Genomic DNA, 8,174 nt, shown 5'->3' with positions numbered 1-8,174 from the left:
TCTGCTTAGTGTCACTTGTTCTTTTTATTTTAAACTGTCTCTTGAACTGGAAACAGTTTCCAGAGCAGGGAAAAAATAGACCTATTTCTTCCATCCCTTTTAATTCCTTCCCCTTTTTAATGTTTTTACATGGTTTAAGCATGAGGGCTCCTGTGAGTATATTTGGTGATATGGCAGAAGCTCACCCCTCAGGCAGAGTGGATATTTCCCTTGCATCCAGCTTGTCCTGAGTTCTGGCTGATGCTGCCTCCTCTTGCCTCCTTCCAGGTCCCTCTGTGAGCAGCCCAGCCCTGTCCCTTCTCTCACTGCCCTGTGGGTGACGTGCTGACACAAGGATTGTTGGTCTCATCACATTCTGGAGCAGTCTTTTGGAGTGAGTGTTTCCAAGATGCCCTGTCACCTTTTACTCTGTGTGCTGGCTTTCTCAGGAAAACTGAAATCCACTGCCTAGAAAATCTCTTCCCATTTCATCTTAAACAGCTTAAACCAGAACCTAAATTAGGATTGCTCTGCCTCAGTGTGATGGTGTTTTCCTTTCTTTAGAGACAGTGTAAGAAACCTCACAGAAATTATCCTAGCAACTGAATTACAACAAAATTTGTAATGAATAGTCCAAAAGGAGAAGACAGGAGCTGAGAAAAGAAGGGACATCTTTCTCCATGTTTCCTGACCCTTATTTGCCTCATGTGTGTCTACATGCTGCTTCATCAAGAAAAGCCTTTTTTTAAGGCCTCCTTTGTAAAGTCATGAGACACACAGGAATACTGGCCCTGTGTCCTACTGGAGATGAGGAAGCAGCTGGTTAAAATGAGGATTGTCCATCAAAATATTTAGTCAAACCTGTGGTATAGTTATGGTTACATTGACTTTTCCACAGCACTCTGGGGCTAAGAATGAGAAATTACTATTGGCTGTTTTTTAAGGACACTGAAACTTAAAAAGAAACATCTTTCTCTTGTATCATGACTTTTCCCCAACTTTCTACGTTACTTGTAATATTAGTATCAGTTGGAAACACCACAAGGTAAATAATGGATATTCCATTTCAGTCTATGGGCCAACAGTTGGTTTAAAAATGAACAACAGAAAAGGGTTTTAATTTATTTTTAGGAAGGAAGATCCTTAAAATTGCAGTGCATTGTTTTAGATTAATATTTTTTTCTAAGAATGACTTCTTTCCAGTTTAAAAGGAATTTGTAAAGAGAACAAATCAATGTACAGGCCTGATCACTTGAAGTACTATTGTTTCATATCTTTCTTTTTCCCTACATGGCATTGTAAATTTTGAATCACAATTGTTACCATTTGAAAATGCAATTCCGTTGTTTTTCTGCTGCTGAATACTTAGCAGTTATAAGTGAAAGAACAGACAGTTTTGAAAGTGAAATATGCTTTATGGGAATATATTTTTTTAACTAGTCTCCTGGTATTACAGGCTACAAGGGCAATATTGAACCAGTCTATACTCCTTTATTTTTGATAAGCATTTTGAAAGTATTCATCTTTTCAGTATATCTGTGATACATTGGTGTGTGTTTCAGCTGAAACTCCCCTGTGTGCCCTGCTGCTAGCAGGTAAGATCTCCTTGCAGTGTAGGAAGACACAATTTTCCCTTTCTGATTTGCACACTGCTGTGTCACTGCCTTTGTTGCCATTTGATATAATAAATCGTATTAAAGTAATAATAAACCTTAGTAATTGACATTAGTTGACATTAGTAGTAGTTATGCTAAGGCTTAGTAGGCCGCATGTAACCGGCAAATGAACTTTATAGCAAATTTTGTAATGCAAGCAGTATAGTTGTGAAATAATTACTTATCTTAAGGAGTGTATCCATTTATCTAAAGAATGCACCTTTTGGCAGAATCTTAAATGTCAGAGAGATTATGGTACCAGGTATCTAAAATGTGGTAAGAATCTGTTAAGATGAAGAAATCGTGTAAAGAAGCATATAAAAACCCTGTGAATTTTCTGACAAATGGGGCTCTGGCTTTGGACGCTAGTCCACAGGCTCCCGGGCCCTCAATAAAGCACCGCATAAACGACTTCGGTTGTTTGTGTATTCTTCGGATCGGGCAACAGTTTTCTGGCGACCGCGGCAGGACTCTGAAGGTGGCTGGGGCGGTTCGCGTTCTGATCCACTCCACGCCGGCACCGAGTGATTCTCGGGGAGTCATCGGTTCGTGCCCAACCCCCGCGCCTGGCGGACGACTGCAAAAGGTAAGCCCGAAGGTGCTTTATTTTTTGGTTCTGGTTTTGGGTGCCTGCTCATAAGACGAGGCGGCGATCCTCGCAGGGTTGGGCTAAGACGTCTGGTTGGTCTGGAAAGCCTAGGCGCCGGCTGTCAGACGCAGCGAAAGCTGCGCAGGTCCGGCACTTGCCCCTCGCGGTGTCGAGAAGTGGCAAGTTGGATTGGTCTGGTATTTATTCTGGTATTTATTTATTTCTGTTGTGTGAGTGTGAGTATGTGGTATGATTGATTCTGTTAAACTGTTAATATTAATTGTGGTTATTATTGTTCTGTACGTTGCTGCATATTGGTTGTTGCAATCGGTTGCCGAGTTGTTGTACAGTTGTAAGTGAAACCGGTTCAAAATGCCATTTAAAGCATTCAAATCTATGGTTCAGTACTCTAAGGGTATACCCGGAAATACACCGTTAGAATGTCTGTTGAAAAAGTAGAAAAGTAAAGGGTTTGATTATCGTAATCATTAATGGCCAAAATATGAGCGAGAGGGGCCGGCACGGCCAGAAAATGGTACTGTGAATTATGATACCCTGAACTCATTAATGCAGTATTTAAGGAAAAATGAAAAATGGGATGTGATACAGTGCTTAGATTTGTTTTATTTGCTGCGCCGCAAGAAGGAGTGGCAGACTGAATGTAAAATAATGGTATTGGAAATAAAAGAACCTGAGTGTGGGGGGGGTTGTAAAGGAAAATTTAAGTGTGTCCAGTGCTTAGCCTTAACCTCTTGACCAGAGAAAGATTTGTCTTTAATAATATCACCCGATGTGCCTGCTGCTTCGTCCCCTCCTGCTGTCTCACCCCCTCCTGCTGTCTCACCCCCTCCGGCTGTCTCACCCCTCCCCTCTGTTTCACCCCATTCCTCTCTGTGTCCGCCGTTGCCGGAGAGCAGTGAAGAGGAGAAGGAAGGAAAAGGGGGGGGGAAGAGGAGGAAGTGGCGGGAATGGCGGTAGTGCCAGGGAATGTTGGGAAAGTTGTTGTGCGTTCCCCAGCCCCTTCCCCTGTTTCTTCCCAGGGTCGGCGAGGTGCCCCGCTCACGGCTCGAACTAGACAGGAACGTAAGAATCATGGGGAACCCCGGCTTATTGCCCCCTTAAGGAAAGCTATGGGACCCCAAGGAGAAAAGGTGCTTGTAAAGGTGCCTTTCTCCCGAGGAGATCTGGTGATTCAGAGGCAATCAGCAGGTGGTTGCCGTGAAAGTCCTGGAGAAGTGGCGCGGGTAGTCAGGGTGATTGTTAAAGCTCGGAGTCCAGATTAAAATGACTTGTAGGTTTTGTTGGATGCCTTAGTGGGTTCCACCGAGGAGGAGATAGTGTTGCGGGCAGGGGGGGGGAGCGTGCTCGGAAAGTGATCGGGCTGCATTCAGTTGGGAGAGCCGTGGGTGGCTTGGTGCCGAACAATGATCCAGAATGGGATCCAAACAGTGGTGAGGGAAAAAAATCTATCAGGGAATATCAGGAATTGTTAGTAAAATTAAGACTGGAATGGCCAAAACGTTAAATTGGTCAAAATTGTATTCAGTCAGACAAGGAAACTACAAATGGGACCAAAACCAGGAAATTACTGACAAGTAAAATTTTCAGAATTACTGAAGGCACAGAACTATAAGTATCTTTTAGTGTATGTATGCACTTTTCAGGCTAGCCTGAGCCATGCGCCCCGCGCCGCTGTTCGAGCTCCTGCTCTGGGCGCCGCTGTTCTGGGCGCCGCCAGTGCACGGTTTCCGCCACAGTATCCACTGGAACGGCAGCAACCCCAAGTTCCTGCAAGACGACTATTCCATCCAAGTGGCCATCAATGACTACCTAGACATTTACTGCCCGCACTACAAGGGGGCAGTGCCCACCGGCCAGGCAGAAACCTTCACGCTTTTCATAGTAAACCGGGAAGGTTATCGCGGCTGCTACGAAACCCCTGGCGCCCTCATGCGCTGGAAGTGCAACCGGCCCCAGGCTCCCTTCGGGCCCGTCCGCTTCTCCGAAAAGATCCAGCGTTTTACCCCCTTCCCACTCGGCTTCGAGTTCCAGCCCGGAGAGACCTACTACTACATCTCCGTGCCCAGCCCCGAAAGCGCCGGGCGGTGCTTAAAGCTGCGCGTCACCGTCTGCTGCCAAGGCACCATGGCAAAGCCGGTAACAAAGGTGCCCAAATCACAGCCTCGAAAGCGCAAGGAGCCCGAAAATGTGGTGCCTGCCCGGGGCACCGCGGTCCCATCGCAGTCCTGCAGCCCGTGCCTGGCGTTCTCTTTGGTGGTGTTATTAATTGTTCTTAAATCTTGAACTAATTAATTGGTGCAGGATCTAGGGGCAATTAATAATATTGCCAAGGACATTCACTCAGTGCTTGCCAATCCATATACCTTGTTAACATCTGTGTCAGAAAAATTTAAATAGTTTTCTGTTATTAATTTAAAAAAAAAAAAAAAGTTTTCTCCTGCATCCCTCTGGCATTCGAAAGTAGGAAATATTTTGCATTCAAGTGGGAAAGTCCTGACACTAAAAGAAAAAGACAGCTCACCTGGTCCCGGCTGCCTCAAGGTTTCAAATAGTCCTACGATATTTGGAAATCAATTGGCAAAGGAATTAAAAGATTGGAAGACTGCTAAGGTAAGAGAGTCACCATTCTCTTATGTCATTCTCCAGTATGTAGACGATATTTTTCTAGCAGCAGAAGAAAAAGAAACGTGTCTGAAATTGACTATTGCATTGTTAAATATGCTGGGTCAGGGTAGCTACCGGGCAACTGATAAAAGCAAGTGTGATTTATCTTGGATGCGAAATCATGCAAGGACAAAGGAGGCTGGGAGTCAATCAAATAGAAGCAATATGTGCCCTACCCCTTCCAAGAAACCATCAAAGGCTTAGGTCCTTTTTAAAATGGTTTTGGACTCTTAGCTAAGCCCTTGTAGGAGGCCCTGAAAGAACCACAGTTACACTGGGATCGACAAAGGAAAAAGGCCTTTGAAGACTTAGGCCTCCCAGATCTAAACAAAGAATTTCAGTTATATGTGAATGAAAGGCAAAAGTTAGCACTCGGAGTGCTGACTCCAGAGACTTTGATCCTGGAAATGCCCGGTAAAGTATTTTTTTTTCAAAACAACTAAATTCAGTCAGTGCTGGATGGCCGTCATGCTTGCGGGCAGTTACAGCCACGGTGATCCTCATCCGGAAAGCCAGAAAATTGACTTTGGGAAAAAAATTAAAAGTATTTGTGCCTCACATGGTACTGGCAGTTCTGGAGCAAAAGGGGGGTTATTGGCTTTCGTCCAGCAGGATGCTACAATGCCAAGCAATCCTGAGGGAACAGGATGATGTAGAACTGAAAATGACTAATTATGTTAACCCAGCAGAATTTCCCCGCAGCAAGCAAGAGGAAGGAAAGTTGGTGCATGATTGCATGGAAGTGATTGAACAAGTACATGCAAGCAGAATCGATTTAAAGGATACTCCAATGGAAAACCCGGATTGGAAACTGTTTACTGATGGATCCAGTTTTGTGGAAAATGGAAGCAGGTATGCAGGGTATGCTGCAACAACAGTAAAAACAGTGGTAAAAGCAAAAGCCCTAACTCCCGGAACCTCAGCCCAACGAGCAAAAATTATTGCATTAACAAGAACTTTGGAATTAAGTGAAAAAAGAGGTAAACATATGGACTGATTCTGGATATGCTTTTGGAGGTGTACATATTCATGGAGCTCTATGTATTACTCCAAAGGCGTATTTTAAATCAGTGGTTGTAATGCATGTTAAAGGACATCAAAAGGAAAATAAAAAAATCTACAAAGAAAACTGGATGGCAAATTGGACGGCTCGGGAAGTGGCCAGAGAAGTATGAACTCAAATGGCTTTGGTACCAACTAAGGTGAGCCCAGTAACTTCACATTTATTACAAGAACCTAAGTACTCCCCAGATGACGAAAAACTGGCATCACTGCTGCTGGCCCAAAAGAATAAAGTTGAATGGTATGTAACCGCAATGGGACAAGTTGTAGTGCCTGCCAGAATCATGAAGGCAATTCTGGAAACAAAACATAATAAATGCCATTGGGAAGCAGAGGCCTTAGTAAAATTTTTTTTTTCAAGGAAAAAAAAAAAAAAAAAAAAAAAAAAAAAAAAAAAAAAAAAAAAAAAGAGAAGTAATTTCTAACCAGATGTTAACATTAGAAAAAAGTGAATGCTATGTGTCCAACCTGTTTGAAAAATAACCCAGTAGTTAGAAAATATGTCACCGGAAAATCCAGTGCATGACATTCAACCAAGTGTTTGGGTCCAATATAAAATTCTCGCACTAGCATTTGGCAAAAGCCAGCAAAAGTTTTTTATTAAAGTAAAAGTTACCTTTGCGTTTCTACTCCCTCAGGTACAACTTGGGTTCCTACCAAAAATGATACCAGAATGGGAACAAAACTCAAAGATTCGCCAGCTACGAAATAAATTGTTTTTACAAGACGCAGTTTTTGAACTCCAGCAAGTTACTGGTAAACCAATCAACATTAATTGGGATCATCCGGACATTTCAATAGCCACTGGACTATTAGATAACTGTGAACAATCTATAATTAACAAGATTCAAAATTTACAGATAAGAAAGTGCTGAAACTGCAAAGGGAAAAAGTGTACTGGTAAAGCGCTAGTATTGTTACATTGTGGAAAGTGTCACTCTACAGTTATAAAATCTCAGTGGGGTATGTCACAACCTTTGTGTACTGCTTGCTCTTGGAGAAATCGTGCCCTAACCTGGCAAACAGAACTAAAAACGGCAACAGGAGCCCGCAACACGAGGGAAGCCCTGTTGTTAGTAGAAAACAGGGCCAATTTATATAGAATACATTGTAAGTGGAGAATACAGAACACTGTGAGAAACATAAAAGATTGGGAAAAAAGTAAAATATTGGGATATTGTTGTGAAAAAGATACTATTGGATTAATACGTAGCGAGCTTAGGGAAAACCTACCTTCTATAAATTCAGAAATGACCAAAGTCATATTTGGCATTGAAACACTTGATATAAAATAAGCGAGAAAAACAGTATGGCAAAGTTGCACAGTGATACCGTTTTTGAACATAAACGAAAAAACTAGAACAAACAGCACTTCTTTTGTTCAGTATTAGTCTCCGCTACTAGCCCTTTTAGAACTTGTCTAGTAGAAATGCCAAACTTTAACAAAACCAAGTATAAATAAATGACCACAGGCTCTTGTACAGTATTCTTACAACAAAAATCTTAGCAAAATTGAATGTTACTCTCCCTTGGGGCCCACAGGAAATAGGCTTATTGGAAAGTAAACAATTAAACTATACAATAAACAAAACAAGTTGTGTTTATTTAAGATTTTACTAGTATAAAATTAATAATACTTTGCACTAATTAACATCTGAATAGGTTTCGTCCATAATACAGTACATTGTGTTGATTGCAGTCTTGTTATTAATTATCTAGTTAGTGTATGTGTGTTTTAGGAGTTATTGAAAAAGAAACCAGACACACCAAGAGGGTGATAAAAGCTTTAACAAGAACCAACGAAATGCACCTGTCTCCTCCGAAGTATGAAGTTGCTATCGGGCAAGAAAATCCAGCATTCGAAAAGGAATCCAGCATTTGAAAGACCCGATGATAATGAAGAATTGAGCATCCTTGCAGAAGACTGAAGAATGCTCAAAAGGGGGGAAATGTTGCCATTTGATATAATAAATTGTATTAAAGTAATAATAAACCTTAGTAATTGACATTAGTTGACATTAGTAGTAGTTATGCTAAGGCTTAGTAGGCCGCATGTAACCGGCAGATGAACTTTATAGCAAATTTTGTAATGCAAGCAGTATAGTTGTGAAATAATTACTTATCTTAAGGAGTGTATCCATTTATCTAAAGAATGCACCTTTTGGCAGAATCTTAAATGTCAGAAAGATTATGGTACCAGGTAT

At 41.9% G+C, this 8,174-nt stretch overlaps 1 pseudogene across 1 annotated transcript; it reads left to right on the top strand.

The window, feature by feature from the left end:
* The first annotated feature begins 3,900 nt into the window (after positions 1-3,900).
* Positions 3,901-4,527, top strand: LOC306815244 (ephrin-A4 pseudogene; annotated as a pseudogene). The gene has a single exon. The product of its transcript is annotated as an ephrin-A4 pseudogene (transcript).
* The last annotated feature ends 3,647 nt before the right edge of the window (positions 4,528-8,174 follow it).

The sequence above is a fragment of the Erithacus rubecula genome, assembly GCF_903797595.1.
Source record: "Erithacus rubecula genome assembly, contig: scaffold_110_arrow_ctg1, whole genome shotgun sequence".
Lineage (NCBI taxonomy): Eukaryota > Metazoa > Chordata > Aves > Passeriformes > Muscicapidae > Erithacus > Erithacus rubecula.
This window is presented reverse-complemented; position numbering and strand designations above follow the sequence as displayed.